The following is a 22,598-nucleotide window of genomic DNA, read 5'->3' as shown; positions in this document are numbered from 1 at the left end:
GTGCTTTGACAGCTCACATTGTGTGGAAGAACGAGGGAGGAAGATGGAGGGAGGGAGAGAGCTTAGGGCAATGCTTCAGTGTCAGCTCAGCTATACAGTTCATTAAGAGCACCCACCCTGTCATATAACCTGCCAGTTCAAGTCTACCTCTTCTGTCTCCCTTATTCTCCGCGCAGTAACATTTATGGTAGCATTTTGTCTGAAGCTCTCAGGAAAAGACTTCAGCAGGGTGAGTTATACTACACTCATCCATGATGTCTCTCCGTCATGAGACAACATCTTGTGATGCATTCATTTTAATAGCAGGTGTCCTTGTCTAAAAAACTGTCTTTGTACACCCTGTACCTGACATGTATTAGCCTCACATATGCAGAGTTTGACAAGAGTTTGATATGAAGAGTAACCATTGATTCTGGATAAAAGCGCATGTGGGTGTGAAAGAAATGGATATCTGAGAGTAAAGTACACCGCCAGACAAACAGCTTATAGTTGCACTTTAACACAGCATACAGTAAATGAAACTGACAATGATACACAACGAGAGGAGTTTTCTCACCTGTCAACCTATCAGAGAGTGAACATAGCTCAGACTGAGAAGAGGAGAACCTTTATAACCAATTATATCAGCTCCATCAACCTTAGTGCCAGGTGTTGCCTTTGCACCAGTGAGAAATAGGAGAAGGAGCACAATGGGTGAGACCGAGAGCAGGAAAGAGAGAGAGACAGCGAGAGAAAGTTGTTTCGTGCAGTAAAAATGTTCTGCTCCCCTGAACTTCGGCGTGTTTATTTTTGCAGTAAAGCTCTGAAAGCCCATTGCATATTTACTAAAAGCATGGGCCTCTAACATGCTGACCAGACCGGACACGTCGCGTGCGTCGCAAAAGAAATGTAGAAATCCATGTTTTTCAATAATTGCACCCACACTGCTCGTGTGCGCCAACGAGCGTCTGCGATGCCAAGGGCTAAAATAGAACTCCTTTCTATTTCTGACGCAGATCGTGCCGAAATTCCTGCCTCTCCCATCTCCTCATTGGTTTATAGAAGCAGGTACCCACGTGCCATCTCCTCATTGGTTGTACCCACGTGGGTGATTGAAAGACAAAATGTTTTGCCGGTTGTTGTGGTAAAAGTGTAGATGCCAATCACCATATAAATTCAAAGATGAAAAAGCCTGGAAGCAGGAGAGATGACTAGAAACGATTCGGTTGGCCGTTTTATGTGTGGATTAATTGTTGGAGTAGAGAACCTTCTGCATTTCAGGTAAAATAACAACTCAGTGTTTATATCCCAGGACAAATTAGCTAGCAACAGCAAGCTAGCTAAATAGGACAAATTAGCTAGCAAGTGCAAGCTAACGAGCTAAATTGCCAAACGTGTTTATTGCTTTTCGACCTGTCCCCAAATTAATGTCATTGGTTCAGAGTTTGTTTTGATATTTTAACCTGTGTGTCGGGATCGCGTTTGGTGTAGGGGTACAAAATTCATTTATGCACAATAGCGCACGCGCACAGCCGGTTTGGGTTCCGTGTAAGAAATGCTCCCCTCTAAAAATCCAGTGTGTTGCTTTGGGTGCTAACCAAAACAGTTTATGCTTGGCTTGTAAGCTACATGAGGTGGATATATTTTGAGTTTAAAAGAATAGTGTCCTTCTCGACAGTGGGATGAGTCGTCAGCAATATGTTTTCTTAGACCAGACATCAATAGTGTTATAAATAATACATTATAAAGTGTGGTAGGTAGGAGTGCATGAGATTACCCTTCACTGTGCTGCAGATGTGACACTGCATGACAGTCTTATTGCCTTCCTTGCAAACTGACATCTGCCACTGTGCCAGCTAACCCTATCTACCTGACACACATCAAATTGTTATTGGGCTCCATTTCCATAGCAACCAGGTGTGTCATATCACATATTCTATGGTGAACCTGTCAGTCTACCTCTGTGCCTCAGGGATAAATGGATCCAATCAGAGAGAGGAAGGAAAACAGAAGCTGAAATAAGGGAAGACAGATGACTAGTCAGTACAATGAGTTGCCTTGAGGTTGTTTGTGGGGTTCAGATAGTAAACTTTGATCTCTTCCTAGAGAACTCCACACCCTACATTATTAATCAACACACTAATTGATATTTCTCACATAAACAAGGCGTTTGACGTGAGCTAAGAAATTATACCAATGAGAGACTGAGCCATATAGGAAAGTCTCTTCTACAGTAGATCAGCTGCTTAAGTAATATATAGCATTTTTGAAACTATAGTGTTCACAGACCACATGACTTGACATGAAGTCGATATTTCTCATCAGACTTATGAGCTATGGGTAGGTGTTCATGATGCCGATCATGACAAGATAAATTATATACTGTAGACCAGGGTTCCCCAACTGGTGGCCCGGGGGGTGAATTTGCCCCTCGGGTGATTTTTATTTGGTTTTCTGAGCCCCTCCCCCCAAAAAAGTATATACAGTATATACTACTGTTCCAAAGTTTGGGGTCACTTAGAAATGTCCTTGTTTTTCAAAGAAAAGCATCTTTTTTTGTCCATTAAAATAACATAAAATTGATCAGTAATACAGTGTAGACATTGTTAATGTTGTAAATGACTATTGTAGCTGGAAATGGCAGATTTGTTTTTTATGGAATATCTACATAGGTGTACAGAGGCCCATTATCAGCAACCATCACTCCTGTGTTCCAATGGCACGTTGTGTTAGCTAATCCAAGTTCATCATTTTAAAAGGCTAATTGAACATTAGAAAACCCTTTTGCAATTATGTTAGTACAGCTGAAAACTCTTGTCCTGATTTAAAGAAGAAATAAAACTGGCCTTATTTAGACTAGTTGAGTATCTGGAGCATCAGCATTTGTGGGTTTGATTACAGGCTCAAATGGCCAGGAACAAATAACTTTCTTCTGAAACTCGTCAGTCTATTCTTGTTCTGAAAATGAAGGCTATTCCATGGGAGAAATTGCCAAGAAACTGAAGATCTCGTACAACGCTGTGTACTACTCCCTTTACAGAACAGTGCAAACTGTCTATAACCAGAATAGGAAGAGGAGTGGGAGGCCCCGGTGTACAACTGAGCAAAAGGACAAGTACATTAGAGTGTCTAGTTTGAGAAACAGACGCTTCACAAGTCCTCAACTGGCAGCTTCATTAAATAGTACCCGCAAAACACTAGTCTCAACGTCAACAGTGAAGACGCAACTCCGGGATGCTGGCCTTTTAGGCAGAGTTGCAAAGGAAAAGCCATATCTCAGACTGGCCAATAAAAAGAAAAGATTAAGATGGGCAAAGGAACACAGACACTGGACAGAGGAAGATTGGAAAAAAGCTTTATGGACAGATGAATCTAAGTTTGAGGTGTTCATATCACAGAGAAGAACATTCGTGAGACGCAGAAAAATGAAAAGATGCTGGAGGTGTGCTTGACGCCCTCTGTCAAGCATGGTGGAGGCAATGTGATGGTCTGGGGTTGCTTTGGTGGTGGTAAAGTGGGAGATTTGTACAGGGTAAAAGGGATATTGAAGAAGGAATGAAATCACTCCATTTTGCAATGCCATGCCATACGATGTGGACTGCCCCTAATTGGATCTAATTTCCTCTTACAACAGGACAATGACCCAAAGCACAGCTCCAAGCTATGCAAGAACTATTTAGGGAAGAATAAGTCAGCTGGTATTCTGTCTATAATGGAGTGGCCAGCACAGTCACCGGATCTCAACCCTATTGAGCTGTTATGGGAGCAGCTTGACCGTAAGGTACGTAAGAAGTGCCCGTCAAGTCAATCCTACTTGTGGGAGGTGCTTCAGGAAGCATGGGGTGAAATCTCTTCAGATCACCTCAACAAATTGACAACTCGAATGCCAAAGGACACAATTATTATTTCAATTAAAAAACACAAATGTGAAAAATTGGTGGATATAGAGTTTTGGAAATAACCTCTTCATCTTAACCTAAACGATTTTAGTAGCTAGCATAAGACCACAAAAGTAGAGTTACACTTAAAGCAAACTATTCATAATAATGACTAGGACAATAGCTATCAAAATAGCTTAAAAAATAAGAAAATAAGCTTGCTACTTAGCTAGAGCAGAAAGAAATGTAAACTTATCCGCCGCCATGACAGCTGTGACAGCTGGACTTCTTTGGTGGACATGGACACTGGTCTCAATTGAAATCATCCAAAATCACAATAGAAAACATTGTACTTGAAAATTGCAATATGAATATTTAATTGCAACCTTCTGACCAACTACTGGGTCAGGCGGTGCCCTCGGTCTGATTCATATCGCTTGATTTCTAATGATTGTTCTCGATTGTATTGACTGATTTGGTTCCATATGGGGTGAACCAACAGTAAAGAACTGGATAATAACTTAGGTTGAGTTAAACAATGTGTATTAAGATGAAAAACGAATTGTGTTTAAGGTGAACTTGAAAGAGAATAATGAGCGAACTGCAATGTAAGCTTTATAATTCAGAATTCCTGCTGTAGCTAGCAAGCTAGTAGCTAGCTAGCTAGCTATGCATTGGTGGGGGCACAGATGAAAGGGCGCATGGTGTTGCTGCTCGTGCTGATGTCGTGTCACTACAGGTGTGAATAGCTAGCTAGCAAGTGGCAAGACTTTGCCTCTCTAACCAATAATGTTAAAGTTACTGCCTGTCCACGGGGAGAGGTTTGATACAATAGACCTGTGAGCTAGCTAGCAGCAGTAGAAAGCTACAGACTTGTGTGCGGGGAAGTGGAGGGGAATGCAATGGGCTGCCTGCAACTACCTTGGCAAAGTAATGTTAATGTCTTGACTGTGAATGTTATCCTTGTGTATTGAAATAATGAACAGCTTTGCTTAAAAATCTCCATATTAACTGACAATGTCAAATGAAATGTTACCAGGGTAAGGTAACTAACTGTCTTGTGTGTTTTTTTTCTTTCTATTGTGGAAAATTATCTCACTTTACTTAAAGCCTACAAATACCTAGCCTATTATGGTGTTTTATAATTAAGTGAATAACTTTATTTACAGCAAACAAAAATACATGAAAAGTGCTTTAAAAAGCTTTAGTATGAGGTGTTTGTTATATTGTATCACAGGTCCCTTATGTGTGTAAGAAGTGTCTTGTTTCTGTTTTCAAACCAGTATGGCTATAATATTTTATTCACTATAATCGCATAATTCATTATAGTTAATGATCTATAAAACATCATACTGAGTTTTATAAATACTTATGAGTTATTATGGATGCTTATAGTCAGTGTTATATCGCATTATAAAAGGTTTATAAAGCGTTATATGTACTTCATAGAAAGTGTTACCTACTGTATATTTATTTTAGGTGGATTAATTCTGTATCAAATCTCTCCTCTTTCTGGTAGGATTAAGAAACTCATAACACAGGCTATACAGTATAACCTTACTTGACCGCAATCATTTCCATACTATCAGCCTATCACCCCTGTTTTGAAACCCACTGACTAACTACAATGCGAGAGGGTGAGTAAGGAGGCAGGGGGAGGAGAGGAACAAAGGTTAGCTCACAGCATCATAAAGAATATCTGCAGCATGCCTTGACTTTTTAAACATGGGAGGGCAGACGGAAGGCAAAAGTTAATTTTTTCCTCAAGAGAGCAACTGCCACAGAGCGTTCTAACAGGGAGGTGTGGGTGTTTTGCTAATGATTATTGCTCTCATCCAACCTCTAAATCTGCCCTCAGACATTCCTCTGACTCAGTAAATGAGTATGTATGGGCACAACCCTGACATTTCCCTTACACTGAGCCACTCAAATCAAATCAAATTTTATTGGTCACAAACACATATTTAGCAGATGTTATTGCGGGTGTAGCGAAATATTTGTGTTCCTAGCTCCAACAGTCAGTAATGTATAACAATTCACAACAATACATATAAATCTAAAAGTAAAATAATGCAATTAAGAAAAATATATATATTAGGACGAGCAATGTCAGTGGCATTGACTAAAATACAGTAGAATAGAATGCATTACACACATTTGAAATGAGTAAAGCAGTATATTAACATTATTAAAGTGACTAGTGTTCCATTTATTAAAGTGACCAGTGATTCCATGTATATGTATATAGGGCAGCAGCCTCTAAGGTTCAGGATTGAGTAACCGGGTGGTACCTGGCTAGTGATGGCTATTGAGATAGAAGCTGTTTTTCAGTCTCTCGGTCCTAGCTTTGATGCGCCTGTATTGACCTTGCCTTCTGGATGATAGCAGGGTGAACAGGCTGTGGCTCGGGTGGTTGATGTCCTTGAGGATCTTTTTGGCCTTCCTTTGACATCGGGTGCTATAGGTGTCTTGGAGGGCAGGCAGTCTGCCACTCTGGGGTTCAATGGCTCTGTAGAAGTCTCCCTGAAAGCTTATGATTGCTGATGACTTATATTAGGGTTGCCCAACTGGCAGTGATTTTATTTGACCAGCCTAGTTTTCCTGAGCAAAAATATATACTGAACAAAAATATAAATGCAACATGTAAAGTGTTGGTCCTCGTTTCATGAGCTGAAATAAAAGATCCCAGTAATGTTCCATACGCACAAAAAGCGTGTTTCTTTAAAAGGTTGTGCACAAATTTGTTAACATCCCTGTTAGTGAGCATTTCTCCTTTGCCAAGATAATCCATCCACCTGACAGGTGTGGCATATCAAGAAGCTGATTAAATGGCATGATCATTACACAGGTGCACCTTGTGCTGGGGACAATTAAAGGCCACTCTCATCCTAATATTTATATTTTCCGCTGTGCTAACATAATTGCAAAAGGGTTTTCTAATGATCAATTAACCTTTTTAAAATTATAAACTTGGATTAGGTAACACTACGTGCCATTGGAACACAGGAGTGATGGTTGCTGATAATGGGCTTCTGTACGCCTATGTAGATATTCCATAAAAAATCTGCTTTCCAGCTATAATAGTCATATGCAACATTAACAATGTCTGCACTATTTCTGATAAATTTGATGTTATTTTAATGGACAAAAAATGATATTTTCTTTCAAAAACAAGGACATTTCTCAGTGACCCCAAACTTTTGAACAGTAGTGTCAATCTTTCTTTTTTTCAGACTGCAAAAACACCAGCAAATTATTTTAATTTGGGAAATCTGTGCCAAAGTATTCCCATGCATAATAGATATACAGTACCAGTCAAAAGTTTGGACTCACCTACTCATTCAAGGGTTTTTCTTTATTTTTACTATTTTCTAGACTGTAGAACTATGAAATAACACATGGAATCATGTAGTAACCAAAAAGTGTTAAATCAAAATATGTTTTATATTTCAGATTCTTCAAAGTAGCCACCCTTTGCCTTGATGACAGCTTTGCAAACTCTTGGCATTCTCTCAACCAGCTTCACCTGGAATGCTTTTCCAACAGCCTTCAAGGAGTTCCTGTGACGTCTACACCTGCTCCCCCTCTCCGGGGCTCTACATCGCCAGTTTATTCATTATTACGCACACCTGCCACCATCGAAACGTGCACCTGCGCCTCTTGAGATTTATGTACACTACTCGTGTTTCTTGTTTTGTCCTATGTTCCGCTATTTATTAAATTCACTCCCTGTACTTGCTTCCCAATTCTTAGCATACATGTAACAGTTCCCACATATCCTGGGCATTTGTTGGCTGCTTTTCCTTCACTCTGCGGTCCAACTCATCCCAAACCATCTCAATTGGGTTGAGGTCGAGTGATTGTGGAGGCCACTCCATCCCTCTTCTTCTTGGACAAATAGCCCTTACACAGCCTGGAGGTGTGTTGTGTCATTGTCCTGTTGAAAAATAAATGGTAGTCCCACTAAGTGCAAACCAGATGGGATGGTGTATCGCTGCAGAATGCTGTAGTCATGACTTTACTTTCATTAATCTGATGACTGTTATATTTAATCAACTAACTATGTTTAATTGTTACCTGATTAAATTAATAATGTAACAATTAACTCATTAGGAATTTGGGGCACCACAAGAGCAGTTGTTTAAAGAGTTACCATCTCCCGAATTAAACTCCAAAAGGTCTTTACCTATTACATCCATAAAACAGTCAACGTATTAATCATAACCTCGTATCATCATCATTCTGAACAGTTGTAACCTGCATCTGCAAAAAACCCAGCCTTACTTATGATTCAGTACTACACAAATTGGTTAAATTATTTATTTACTAGCTAACTAAATTATAACACAGAATAAACATACACACTTAATACATTAAAACAGGTCCCTAGCTGACTGACATAATATGGCAGCTTTTTACAAAGGAGATGGGAGGGAGAGAGAGAGACTTATCATTGATACATTTTAGGAACTACTCTCACAGTAATCATTTACTTTGCACATGAACTGCTGCCCATTTGGAGTAAGAAATCATGAATTTATTTACGTGTGAATGCCTTCGTTCACCATTTATACCTGTCGGAACCAGGCCTTCTTAGGAAGGGTGTTGGCCTTTCCGCAGCACGCTTGTAAGTCTCTGATTGCCAAAAGGTCCCCCCTCCCCAATCTTCTACTGTTGTTCATTCTGGAAGATAGGCTAGCCAGCCGTGACGACGGTTCCCATTGGTGATGAGAGTAGTAGAATAGCATGGTTTGAAGAGTAGTAGAATGGTCCCACTTAAATTCACATTTCTGGATACTTTACTTAGGAGAGCTAATCAGCCGTACCAGTGATTGTCTGCGAGGTGAGCTTCTTGCCTCCACCTTGTGTTAATATTCAGAGTTCGAACCACTTCCGACGTGAGCTGCAGCTCAATGCCTTTCTGGTCTAAATGTTAATTTCTTACCAATCCTTTGATGCACTCTGGTCAAAAGGGACGGTTCTGTCAGGCTGACACAATCTCTGACCTAACTCGGGGCATGGCTACATACTGTGAAAAGTTTATAAGACACAAATGATCTCTTATGGCTCCTAAAATCACATTCCTATCTTAACAAAAGTACTTTCATGATGTTTCCTATTTCATATACAACATTAACGATGGAGACTTCATACATGTAGTGTATATACTTTTCAAGTTACAATATTTATAACATTTTTAATGACATCACAAAATAACAACCCATATTATATTATTATTCTTTAGATTTGCCTCCCCACGTCCTATGTAGAAATATTGTTCCAGTATTTGCTTTAGAGAGTGTTAAAGTTTTGTCGGGAAAAGTCTCTGGAGACAAAGATACATTCCTGTGTTAATTTGGAGAGGGAGACCCTGGATGTCCTCTCCTTTAATTTACAACAGGGTGTGAGGTGTCAACCCCTCACCAGCTCACTCCTCCCCCATCTGTGGGTGAGAGAGGGTCTGGTTACTGTCATCCATTGCCAAGCTGATCCGACCCATTCGGATCCCCACAGGACAGTCATGACACTGGTAGCCATGCTGCTTAAGTGTGCCTTGAATTCTAAATAAATCACAGACAGTGTCCCCAGCAAAGCACCCCCACACCTCCTCCATTCTTCATGGTGGGAACCACACGTGGAGATCCGTTCACCTACTCTGCTTCTTACAAAGACACGGTGGTTGGATCCAAAAATCTTACATTTGGACTCATCAGACCAAAGGACAGATTTCGCCGGTCTAATGTCCATTGCTCGTGTTTCTTGGCCCAAGCAAGTGTCTTCTTCTTATTGGTGTCCTTTGTAGTGTTTTTTTTGCAGCAATTCGACCATGAAATCTCATCTGAACAGTTGATGTTGAGATGTCTGTTACTTGAACTCTGTGAAGCATTTATTTGGGCTGCAATCTGAGGTGGAGTTAACTCTAATGAACTTATCCTCTGCAGCAGAGGTAACTCTGGGTCTTCCTTTCCTGTGGCAGTCCTCATGAGACCCAGTTTCATCATTGCGCTTGGTTTTTGCAACTGCACTTGAAGAAACATTCAAAGTTCTTGAACTTTTCCATATTGAATGACCTTCATGTCTTACAGTAATGATGGACTGTCATTTCTCTTTGCTAATTTGAGCTGTTCTTGCCATAATATGGACTTGGTCTTTTACCTAACAGGGCTATCTTCTGTATATCACCCCTACCTTGTCACAACACAACTGATTGGCTTAAACGCATTAAGAAGGAAAGAAATTCCACAATGTACTTTTAACAAGGCACACCTGTTAATTGAAATGTATTCCAGGTGACTACCTCATGAAGCTGGTTGAGAGAATGTGAAAAGTATGCGAAGCTGTCATCAAGGCAAAGGGTGGCTACTTTGAAGAATCTCAAATATAAAATATATTTGGATTTGTTTAACAATTTTTAGGAATACTCATCAAAATGACAAAATAAAGTAATATGTGATAGCTAAACTACTGTAGCACTGACTTTGCTGTACTTACTATAACTGTGAAATGTGGTTGTCTCACCTAGCTCTCTTAACTGTAAGTTGCTTTGGATAAGAGCGTCTGCTAAATGTCTAAAATGTAAATATTAAAAAGCATGCCAGTATACAGATCAAATCCTCTACCCAGACGAGACACCAGACACGTGGAGATTTGTTTTGACTGCTTGCTCTTATCCCTAGTTTGTTCATTTGTTTATGTTGCTAAAGTTACTGTCTAGAGATACTCTTCAGAAAACCGTCCTATTATTCTACTCCTGTTTAGTCTGTGAGAGCCCTGACAGCCTAAAGGAAACAGACTGGAACTATCACACCAGACCACCACCGCTCCCAGACTGTATGGCACACACACTAAAATATACACAGACAGAGACCACGAGCACTCTACACATTTGTTTCGGTCCAGTGGTCCTGATGCTGGCACATCAGCAGCAGCCATTCATGTAAAGAGAATACTGATTTTGTTTGTAAAAGGTTTGGCTTCCACCTTAACCGTTCATATTTGTATCATTTTCTGAGGGAATGACTTTTGCTACCCTTTGGTTCATTGTCTCTAGCACAGCCTGAGACATATGATGAATATACAGTATTTCTAATAATCATTATAATTTTTTGTTGTACAACATGTTTAATCTGTGTGGTATATGACGGTTCACAGAGGGGATTCATAACTTTCATTTAACAGTTTTAAATAAGATATAACAGACAAAACAAATTACTGCATGCAGCTCAGTAAGGTATCCTGTTGCTTTCCATATGTTCGGATACAGCACACATGGCACCATGAACTAAGCAAACCAAATTCAGACCAAAATCTCAAGCTAACTACCGTTTTTCATCTCACAATCTTTATACTAACTGACAGCTAGTGAAACTTATTAATGGGTTGCATGTTTTGTCTCAATATTGTTTTGAATGTTAATTTTGCACTGATGCCTAACTGAGAATTTTACTCAATGCATTCTCAATGAGAGCTGATAAAGATTTCATCAAAAGTGCATTACAGTGGCTTGGAATAACAATGCCATTCAATAGGAGGCAAATACAGTGGCTTGCGAAAGTATTCACCCCCTTGGCATTTTTCCTATTTTGTTGCCTTACAACCTGGAATTAAAATAGATTTTTCGGGGGTTTGTATCATTTGATTTACACAACATGCCTACCACTTTGAAAATGCAATATATATATTTTTTGTGAAACAAACAAGAAGTAAGACAAAAAAACTTGAGCGTGCATAACTATTCACCCCCCAAAGTCAATACTTTGTAGAGCCACCTTTTGCAGCAATTACAGCTGCAAGTCTCTTGGGGTATGTCTCTATAAGCTTGGCACATCTAGCCACTGGGATTTTTGCCCATTCTTCAAGGCAAAACTGCTCCAGCTCCTTCAAGTTGGATGGGTTCCGCTGGTGTACAGCAATCTTTAAGTCATACGACAGCATCTCAATTGGATTGAGGTCTGGGCTTTTGAGTGTTGCTTTAGCAGTATGCTTAGGGTCATTGTCCTGCTGGAAGGTGAACCTTCGTCCCAGTCTCAAATTTCTGGAGGACTGAAACCGATTTCCCCCAAGAATGTCCCTGTATTTAGCGCCATCCATCATTCCTTCAATTCTGACCAGTTTCCCAGTCCCTGCCGATGAAAAACATCCCCACAGCATGATGCTGGCACCACCATGCTTCACTGTGGGGATGATGTTCTTGGGGTGATGAGAGGTGTTGGGTTTGCGCCAGACATAGCCTTTTCCTTGATGACCAAAAAGCTCAATTTTAGTCTTATCTGACCAGAGTACCCTCCCATATGTTTGGGGAGTCTCCCAAATGCCTTTTGACGAACCCCAAACATGTTTGCTTATTTTTTTCTTTAAGCAATGGCTTTTTTCTGGCCACTCTTCCGTAAAGCCCAGCTCTATGGAATGTATGGCTTAAAGTGGTGCTATGGATAGATACTCCAATCTCCGATGTGGAGCTTTGCAGCTCCTTCAAGGTTTATCTTTGGTCTCTTTGTTGCCTCTGATTAATGCCCTCCTTGCCTGGTCCGTGAGTTTTGTTGGGTGGCCCTCTCTTGGCAGGTTTGTTGTGGTGCCATATTCTTTCAATTTTTTAATAATGGATTTAATGGTGCTCCGTGGGATGTTCAAAGTTTCGGATATTTTTTATAACCCAACCCTGATCTGTACTTCTCCACAACTTTGTCCCTGACCTGTTTGGAGAGCTCCTTGGTCTCAATGGTGCCACTTGCTTGGTGGTTCCCCTTGTTTAGTGGTGTTGCAGACTCTGGGGCCTTTCAGAACAGGTGTATATATACTGAGATCATGTGACAGATCATGTGACATTTAGATTGCACACAGGTGGACTTTATTTAACTAATTATGTAACTTCTGAAGGTAATTGGTTGCACCAGATCTTATTTAGGGGCTTCATAGCAAAGGGGGTGAATACATATGCATGCACCACTTTTCCGTCTTTAAATTGTTTTTTTAAACAAGTCATTTTTTCCATTTCACTTAACCAATTTGGACTATTTTGTGTATGTCCATAACATGAAATCCAAATATAAATCGATTTAAATTACAGGTTGTAATAGGAAAAATGCCAAGGGGGTGAATACTTTTGCAAGGCACTGTAATTAGTAGGAAAACCACTTGTCATCATTTTGATGTGTCCACATTGACTTTAGATGCAGAATAACATTAGCTAGTTAGCTAAGATTGAGGAGAGGACACTGGATTTTAGCAAGCTAACGTTAGCATTGCTAGCAATTTTTCACTAACTTTGCTAGCTAATGACAACATTGTCTAAAGTAAATTTGACTACTTAGCAATGTCTTAGTATTTCCAGGCACTATCGTGTAAATTAGAATAAACTGTCGTTAGCCTTCGTCCAGAACGACTGGGCTTATCACAACTTTAGGGCACCACTATTGCGCAGCCGGTAGAGGGCGGCTTGAGAATGTTCAAAACAATGGCATGACGCGACCGAGTGACGGAGGTGCAGCCTATGAATACTATAAGTCCACAGTTAGCTAAGTAAGCAGTTTAGAGGAGGAAGGGGTATTGTACTGCAAAAAGTGAAATCTAAGCAAGCCTAAATATCTTATATTGAGTGATAATTCACTTAAACTTTTTTTTTGTACTTTTTTTTGTACCAAGCTAAGTTATCATTGGCAGATAATTTTGTTAATTTTAACCTAAAAACGGCTTAATATAAGTAGTTTATCTTATTTCAAGATATTTTTCAAGATATTTTAAACGGCTATTATGACAATAAATTACATTGTGCAGTGTATTAGTTTGGATGCTTCATAAACCACACTTTATTTGGCAAGGCAGATACTGCCCTTGCTAAGATTCTGCTCATTCCTATTTGGGATGCATGCTTTAATGTAACCTTGCAGGCCCTCCAGCATGTCCTCTCATCATCTCCCATTGGGTACAGTGAGATGCTAAATTAATTTTGTGCTGTAGAACGAAACTGTACACAGAGCTCAAGCTCAGCCTGTGGGAAACAAATGCCAGTGTCCTGCAAAACACGTCAGTATGAATTCTGTCCACACCAGTAGTGGTATTGCAAAAAGCACCCTGCCAAGCTATCCAGCGGAGGATTTTTTTTTAAATGGACCTCATCAACAAATCACTCTGTCTGTTTAAATCACAGTTCAATATTTTAGTTGAATAGATAGCCAGCAATGATGAGTGGAGAGTGGAGTAGAGGAGTTTTGAAAAAGGAGAGATGAAGTAATACAAAATCTTGTGTGCCCGAGTGATTGTAGGCCTGTGTGTGAGCTTGCAAGCAAGTGTGCATGTGTATGAGAGCACAGGGAAGACTGTAATACAAGGCACTTATGGTATTATAGCCCATTCATCTGTCATGGAACCAGACTTCTTTATAGCAGCTGTCTTGCCCTCTGTTCGTGGGAGATGATGGGTTTTTCTCTGGGATTTCATCAGGTCAGGAGTTTAGCCCCATATCTGAACCACATTAGTCGAGAAATAAGTGCTCCCCCTCTCGCCTTGTGTGTGTGGCCCTCCATACCTCCCTCCCATTGTCAGCATGCTTTACTGCCACTGCCAGCAATCTCTCAAACATTCTCCTCCCCCAGAGCTGCAGAGAAACCAGGGGGATAAGAAAAGGATGGGAAGAAAACCCAGGTGCTCAGATTTCAAGACCACTTACCAAGTCAGACATATGGGGCTCTAGTTTAACAAACCTAACGCAATGATAAATCTTAGTGCTGACGGTAGGGCTTTAGGTCTGGGGGGTGTCAGAAGTATTTTAGCGATTTTCACTGTGGGAATTATGCTCGCAATAGATGGTGTCGCAAAAAGGCTGGGTTTTGAGGAATAAGTCTCAGCCTCCAGTATTTATGCTGCAGTAGTTTATGTGTCGGAGGGCTAGGGTCAGTCTGTTATATCTGGAGTATTTCTCCTGTCTTATCCGGTGTCCTGTGTGAATTTAAGTATGCTCTCTCTCTTTTTATCTCTTTTTTTCTCGGCTGGGGGCACAAAATATACTCTTCCTAGTCCATTGTAGATTGATACAGTTTACTAAGCATATAGGCTACAGCATTAAAAATAGTAAAATAGCATCCTGTGTTTGCTCAATATGTTTGCAGTGTTGACAGTCATCATTGTTGTAATTGGCTTCAACAAGCCTTTACACATTGCAGTTCTCAAATATAAAATACAAAGCTCACTTTATCAATAAGTAAGATATAGCCTAGGCCTACTGTTTCTTATTGCGTTATAGGACTGAATAATTTGTATATGTTTGGTGGAGTGCATCTTTGGTAACCGGAAAAGACGCGCTCTTTGGAAATGGGGATGGATACACACAGAATGGAGTAGCCTATGCACTGCAGGTAGTCCTATGTGATTTGTGAATAATGATGGCAAAAGCCTCATGTAGAAAGCAGGGGTTCAAACTGTAGAACCAAGTTCCTACATATGGAATATAAAAATGTATTTTATCAAACAAAACTAAGCTACATTTTATCTCTGGGACCCTCAGGATGACAAATCAGAGCAATATTACTGAATGTAAGAACATTATTTACCTTCAGAGGTGAATGTATCAAATCAGTTGCCGTAATAAAAGTGTTTTGTTGTGCACTCTCCTCAAACAATAGCATGGCATTTTTTCACTGTAATAGCTACTGTAAATTGGACACTGCAGATTAACAATAACTTAAGCTTTCTACCCATGTCTATTTCCCGGGAAAGTTGGCTGTTGTTTACAATAGCGCACATTAGCAACAACCTTCCTGGTTTAGGGACACCGATCCCGTAGAGGTTTTAATCAAACGAAACAGAAAACAAGCAATTGTTACATGAAAATAACTTAAATGTTTCTAAATACTAGTGTCACCGGATCATCTCATCTCTCATTCCATTATGGGCATATACAGTTGAAGTCGGAAGTTTACATACACCTTAGCCAAATACAATAAACTCAGTATTTCATAATTCCTGACATTTAATCCTAGTAAGAATTCCCTGTCTTAGTTCAGTTAGGATCACCACTTTATTTTAAGAATGTGAAATGTCACAATAATAGCAGAGAGAATTATTTATTTCAGCTTTTATTTCATCACATTCCCAGTGGGTCAGAAGTTTACATACACTCAATTAGTATTTGGTAGCATTGCCTTGAAATTGTTTAACTTGGGTCAAATGTTTCGGGTAGCATTCCACAAGCTTCCCACAATAAGTTGGGTGAATTTTGGCCCATTCCTCCTGACAGAGCTGGTGTAACTGAGTCAGGTTTGTAGGCCTCCTTGCTCGCACACAGATTTTCAGTTCTGCCCATAAATGTCCTATGGGATTGAGGTCAGGGCTTTGTGATGGCCACTCCAATACCTTGACTTTGTTGTCCTTAAGCCATTTTGACACAACTTTGGAAGTATGCTTGGGGTCATTGTCCATTTGGAAGACCCATTTGCGACCAAGCTTTAACTTCCTGACTGATGTCTTGATGTTGCTTCAATATATCCACATCATTTTTCTACCTCATGATGCTATCTATTTTGTGAAGTGCACCAGTCCCTCCTGCAGCAAAGCACCCCCACAACATGATGCTGCCACCCTCGTGCTTCATGGTTGGGATGGTGTTCTTCGGCTTGCAAGCATCCCCCTTTTTCCTCCAAACATAACCATGGTCATTATGGCCAAACAGTTCTATTTTTGTTTCATCAGACCAGAGGACATTTCTCCAAAAAGTACGATCTTTGTCCCCATGTGCAGTTGGAAACAGTAGTCTGGCTTTTTTTATGGTGGTTTTCGATCAGTGTATTCTTCCTTGCAGAGCGGCCTTTCAGGTTATGTCGATATAGGACTTGTTTTACTATGGATATAGATACTTTTGTACCTGTTTGCTCAAGCATCTTCACAAGGTCCTTTGCTGTTCTGTGATTGATTTGCACTTTTCGCACCAAAGTACGTTCATCTCCAGGAGACAGAACGCGTCTCCTTCCTGAGCAAAATGACGGCTGTGTGGTCCCATGGTGTTTATACTTGCGTACTATTGTTTGTACAGATGAACGTGGTACCTTCAGGCATTTGGAAATTGCTCCCAAGATTGAACCAGACTTGTGGAGGTCTACCATTTTTTCTGAGGTCTTGTCTGATTTCTTTTGATTTTCCCATAATATCAAGCAACGAGGCACTGAGTTTGAAGGTAAGCCTTGAAATACATCCACAGGTCCACCTCCAATTGACTCAAATTATGTAAATTAGCCTATCAGAAGCTTCTAAGGCCATGACATCATTTTCTGGAATTTTCCAAGCTGTTTAAAGGCACAGTCAACTTAGTGTATGTAAACTTCTGACCCACTGGAATTGTGATACAGTGAATTATAAGTGAAATAATGTCTCTAAACAATTGTTTGAAAATTACTTGTATCATGCACAAAGTAGATGTCCTAACCGACTTGCCGAAACTAGTTTGTTAACAAGAAATTTGTGGAGTGGTTGAAAAACGAGTTTTAATGACTCCAACCTAAGTGTATGCAAACTTCCGACTTCAACTGTAGCTTACATGGATTTTTTTTTTTTTTTAACAGACATCGCAAATAATAGCAGGAGCTGGCTAAACAGCCAGATCTCATAGATTGGATGTAAAATATTAAACGCAAAACCTTTATGATTGTCTTGACTACTTGTCAAATGCATTTGGCAGGACAAAAAAAACTGCCTTCATTGAGAGGAGGGGATGCTATTTCTTGGTTTCTAATTCTAAATATGAAGTTTATGGTCATAACAACCACATCTCACTTATAGCATGTGCATATGGGCGTTGTGCATCATGGCTGCGCTTCCTCTGTCAAAATCCATGACATAACCAACTGTGTCAGCTAAGACCAGGTTTTGGTTGGTCTTAAATATCCCCTTCAGCACTGCCGGATGTTGGTACTTTGGTGCACGTTTTTTAAGGACACACCTCAGATATTGTCACCCTTCCCATCTTAGCACAAGTGAGCTCAAATAAGACAGGTAAATTACAAATCCTGTCACTTGGGTATGAAAAGAGAAGAATGCCAGCTTTTACAGCTCGAAATTACAAACGAGTGTGTGTTTGACAATTGTGCTGCCTTAACGCCAGCTGAAAATAGAGCCCGTGAAATACAAATGGACAGTAAATTCAGTCTGAGGAAGTGGAGACTTGGTGAAATTGTCAAGAAAAGACCTGGGGCCTCCTTTATCAATCATGTGTAGACACAAATCTGTACGTAAACCATGTGTGAGATCATTTCCATGCAAGGTGTGAGATTTATCAATATGAACGTTTGCTTGACAGTGTGCATAAATTGAGGTGGAATAAGGGAACTGCTTGTCAAGCGTAGAATAGGTAAAATATATGTTGAAAATGTGTGAAATTGTGAGAGTAATATTTAAATCATCGTGAATTCATGCAACATATCTTGACAAGCTATGTAACAATTTGGCCCAGTCAGTGCATTTGTTACGATAATAATCCATATAAAGTACAGTAATTTGTTAAATTAGAGGCACATGTGAAAGTGACACCATTGTTGAAGTACAGAGAGTACATTTTTAGAGACAGATGGGACTTTTTTGCAGAAAGTACAGATCAGATATTGCTTCCCACAACCAATCGTGTAGGATCTTTGCGAGGATTTAAAAAGGCAAGCACATGCCATTCTGGTGCACATCCAAGTGCTATCCACCCTCTGGTTTTTGGGAACAGGCACTTTTCAACAGGAGTTTGCTGATTGGCATCTCACAGCCCTCGATGAGCCAATGTTTTCGAGTGCAATCATCAGCAAAACAGTAACAAATACAATTTCCATACACCATCGCACAACAGGTTGAAGTCAATCGTTTTTTTTGTTGTTGCCATGATGCCATCAATGGGTTCCCAAATATGAACAGAGTAATAGATGGAAACCATTCCAAAGCAATTTAAACTAGGCAAACAGAAAAGGTTTCCACTCTTAATGTGCAGGTGAAAGGTTATGTGGAAAATATGCTGCTGAATATGGTGGCCTGGTGGAGTTAATGCCTTTAGTTAACCCTAACCTTAAAAGTTTGGAGTTAATGCCTAAACTAAACACTTCGAAATTTGAAGTTTAGAACAACTTCAAAATGTAATGTTTGTGAGACATCGATGAATGTCTCATTCTGACATGAGACTGTGAGAGCTTGTTGCCCTGTAAACTTTAGACCAATGGTCACCAACCTTTTCTTAGTCAAGATCACTTTGAGTCAAAATGCAAGCCGAGATCTACTGCTCAGATTTGTTTGTAACTTAAACATAAGCCTATACAACATTAACCTATTTATTAAAAACAGTTCTGTAGTAGAAGTTCGTAGTAGGCTATATGCCTAAAACATTATCTCTGCATATTGGCTATGCTTGAATTGGCTGCCAATGTTGTTCTTCTCAGACCATTTTGAAATTCTATTTAAAAATTGTAAGTATATAATCACACTTGTAATAGCTCATTTGTTTAATTACTTTTGAGGCACAGCTGAGTAAGCATAATAATTAACTTTTTTATTTATTTTACTGGACTGATGGCCTGCATCTGATGGTCAGTTTTAAGGGACGGAAGGAGCAACAGTAAAGGCCTCAGCATGCTTCAGTTCGGCTGGCGGTCAGCCGAAGTCGGCTAGGAGCACCAAACGAGTGTGCTTGCATACCCCCTTAAGACATTCGCTTGAAAAACAAGAAAAAATATATATATACATTTCCTCAAAATAGTCAGAATTAATCTAAGATAACTCAAGATATCTGTCGTTCATTTTGACGTTTCTGACGAGGAGTACTTAGTCGTGCCATTTTACATGTAACTAAGATGTTTGGTGCAGTATTTCTCAATGTAAAGATGTGCATGAAAACTAATCGTCTCTCATTGAATGACAACAAAGACTTTATTGAAGAATCCCTACTGTTGACCAATCACCGACAAAGGGGCGTAGTGTCACGTCCTGGCCAGTATAAGGTTAATTTTTTTGTAGTTTGGTCAGGACGTGGCAGAGGGTATTTGTTTTATGTGGTACGGGGTGATTGTTCTGTGTTGAGCTTTGCTTTGCCAGACTGTTTGTTAGTTGTTCGTTTTTCGGTTTTGTTATTTTGTATGTTCATTTTTGAAGATAATTAAAAATCAAGATGAGCATTCACGTACCTGCTGCGTTTTGGTCCTCCATTTCTACCAACAACAACTGTGATAGAATCACCCACCACTCAAGGACCAAGCAGCAGAAGAAGGAGCAGAGGGAATTCGAGTTGGACTGGCGGGAGAAGTGGACCTGGGAGGAAGTTCTGGACGGCGCCGGACCTTGGCACCAGGCTGAGGATTATCGCCGCCCGCAGTGGGCAATTGAGGCAGCCAAGGCAGAGAGGCGGAGGTACGAGGCCAAGTACGCGCTGAGGGAGAAGCACGAGAGGCACCCCCAAGAATTTTTTTGGGGGGGGCACACGGGTAGGTTGGCTAGGCGTAAGAAGAGCCGGAAGCCAGCTACTCGTGGTTATATGGAGGAGCGTATGGGGTGGAGAGCGCTATGTTTCGCTGAGGAGCGCACTATTTCACCCATACGCACGCACAGTCCGGTGCGCGTTATTCCAGCCCCTCGCAGGTGCCGTGCTAGAGCGGGCATCCAGCCTGGTAGGAGACGGGTTGTGCAGGAGGTAAGATCGAGACCGACTGTGCGCCTCCATAGCCCTGGGTTTCCAGCTCCTGTCTCTCGTACGGACCCGGAAGTGCGTCAACCCGGTCCGACTCGTCCTGTTCCCGCTCCCCGCACTAGCCTGGAGGTGCGTGTACATAATCTGGTAAGCCCAGTACCAGCACCATGCACCAGGCTACAAGTGCGTCAACCCAGCCACGCCAGTCAACAGTCACCAGAGCTGCCCGCCAGTCAACAGTCGTCACCAGAGCTGCCCGCCAGTCAACAGTCGTCACCAGAGCTGCCCGCCAGTCAACAGTCGTCACCAGAGCTGCCCGCCAATCAACAGTCGTCACCAGAGCTGCCCGCCAGTCAACAGTCGTCACCAGAGCTGCCCGCCAGTCAACAGTCGTCACCAGAGCTGCCCGCCAGTCAACAGTCGTCAGAGCTGCCCGCCAGTCAACAGTCGTCAGAGCTGCCCGCCAGTCAACAGTCGTCAGAGCTGCCCGCCAGTCAACAGTCGCCAGAGAGGCCAGACTGCGCTGAACTGCCGGAGTGGCCAGACTGCGCTGAACTGCCGGAGTGGCCAGACTGCGCTGAACTGCCGGAGTGGCCAGACTGCGCTGAACTGCCGGAGTGGCCAGACTGCGCTGAACTGCCGGAGTGGCCAGACTGCGCTGAACTGCCGGAGTGGCCAGACTGCCCTGAACTGCCGGAGTGGCCAGACTGCCCTGAACTGCCGGAGTGGCCAGACTGCCCTGAACTGCCGGAGTGGCCAGACTGCCCAGACTGTCCCGAGTTGCCAGACTGTCCCGAGTTGCCAGACTGCCCAGACTGTCCCGAGTTGCCAGACTGCCCAGACTGTCCCGAGTTGCCAGACTGCCCAGACTGCCCCGAGTTGCCAGACTGCCCCAAGTTGCCAGACTGTCCCGAGCTGCCAGACTGTCCCGAGCTGCCAGACTGCCCCGACAGCCTGGAACGGCCTGAGCCGGAGCCACCTCCAGAAATAGGTGGGTTGGGGAGGGGGGGTGTAGCACAGTGCCGTCTTTGACGGCAGCCACCCTTCCTTCCCTCCCTTTAGAAAAGGGGATTTTTTTTTGGTGTTGCTTGGGGTTATTTTTTGTTAAGGTGCTTCTGGGGTAGCACCTTTAAGGGGGGGGTACTGTCACGTCCTGGCCAGTATAAGGTTAATTGTTTTTGTAGTTTGGTCAGGACGTGGCAGAGGGTATTTGTTTTATGTGGTACGGGGTGATTGTTCTGTGTTGAGCTTTGCTTTGCCAGACTGTTTGTTAGTTGTTCGTTTTTCGGTTTTGTTATTTTGTATGTTCATTTTTGAAGATAATTAAAAATCAAGATGAGCATTCACGTACCTGCTGCGTTTTGGTCCTCCATTTCTACCAACAACAAGCGTGACACGTAGACGTCGGCTACCGACTTCGGCTTGCCTTCAGAAAAAATGTAATGTGCCCGAAAGTCCGGAAAAAAAATCTATAAAAACTTCAAAATTTACAGCATAATATATGCACAAACTCTTCCAAACTGTTTCGGCTGGGAAGTATGTGGACACTTTTAAGAATGCCTCTCACTCAACTCACCGTCCCTCTGCTCTCCCTCCCTCCACTGAAAAAAGGGGACACTGTCTTTCAGCTGATGGCGAATCTCAAGTCGCACTCCATTATTTCTGCCTCATGCACCAATTCATGTTGTTAATCCAGTGTCCAGATAAAGTGAAATATTACTCAATATAAAAAAAGAGACAAGCCACTAATAACACAAGCTTATTGAAATACTTTGCTATACTCATTCATTGCAGTTGTGCTGCAGTGCTGGTTGTAGTGTATTTTATGGCTTATAAAATATGTTGAACAAAGTGTTGACAGTGCTGCATAACAACTTAAACATGAACTTACTCATAAAAACAGCAGCACTTTGCTGTATTTGTTGAGTATCTCTCTAGTCATGCTTAACTTTTTTTTTTTATCTCACAGTATTAACTTTCCTGTGCAATGAAGAATAATTTTTACAGTCTATGGCTCGTGGAAACTGTGGTGATCTGAGCTATCTGATTGGCCAGCAGTAGGCCTACAGGTGCACTTTGGGCCTGCCGGGTAGCTGAAGTTCTAC

The sequence above is a fragment of the Salmo salar genome, chromosome 01 (assembly GCF_965601325.2).
Source record: "Salmo salar chromosome 01, fSalSal1, whole genome shotgun sequence".
NCBI lineage: Eukaryota > Metazoa > Chordata > Actinopteri > Salmoniformes > Salmonidae > Salmo > Salmo salar.
The sequence above is the reverse complement of the archived record's forward strand: the minus strand, read 5'-3'. Positions refer to the sequence as shown.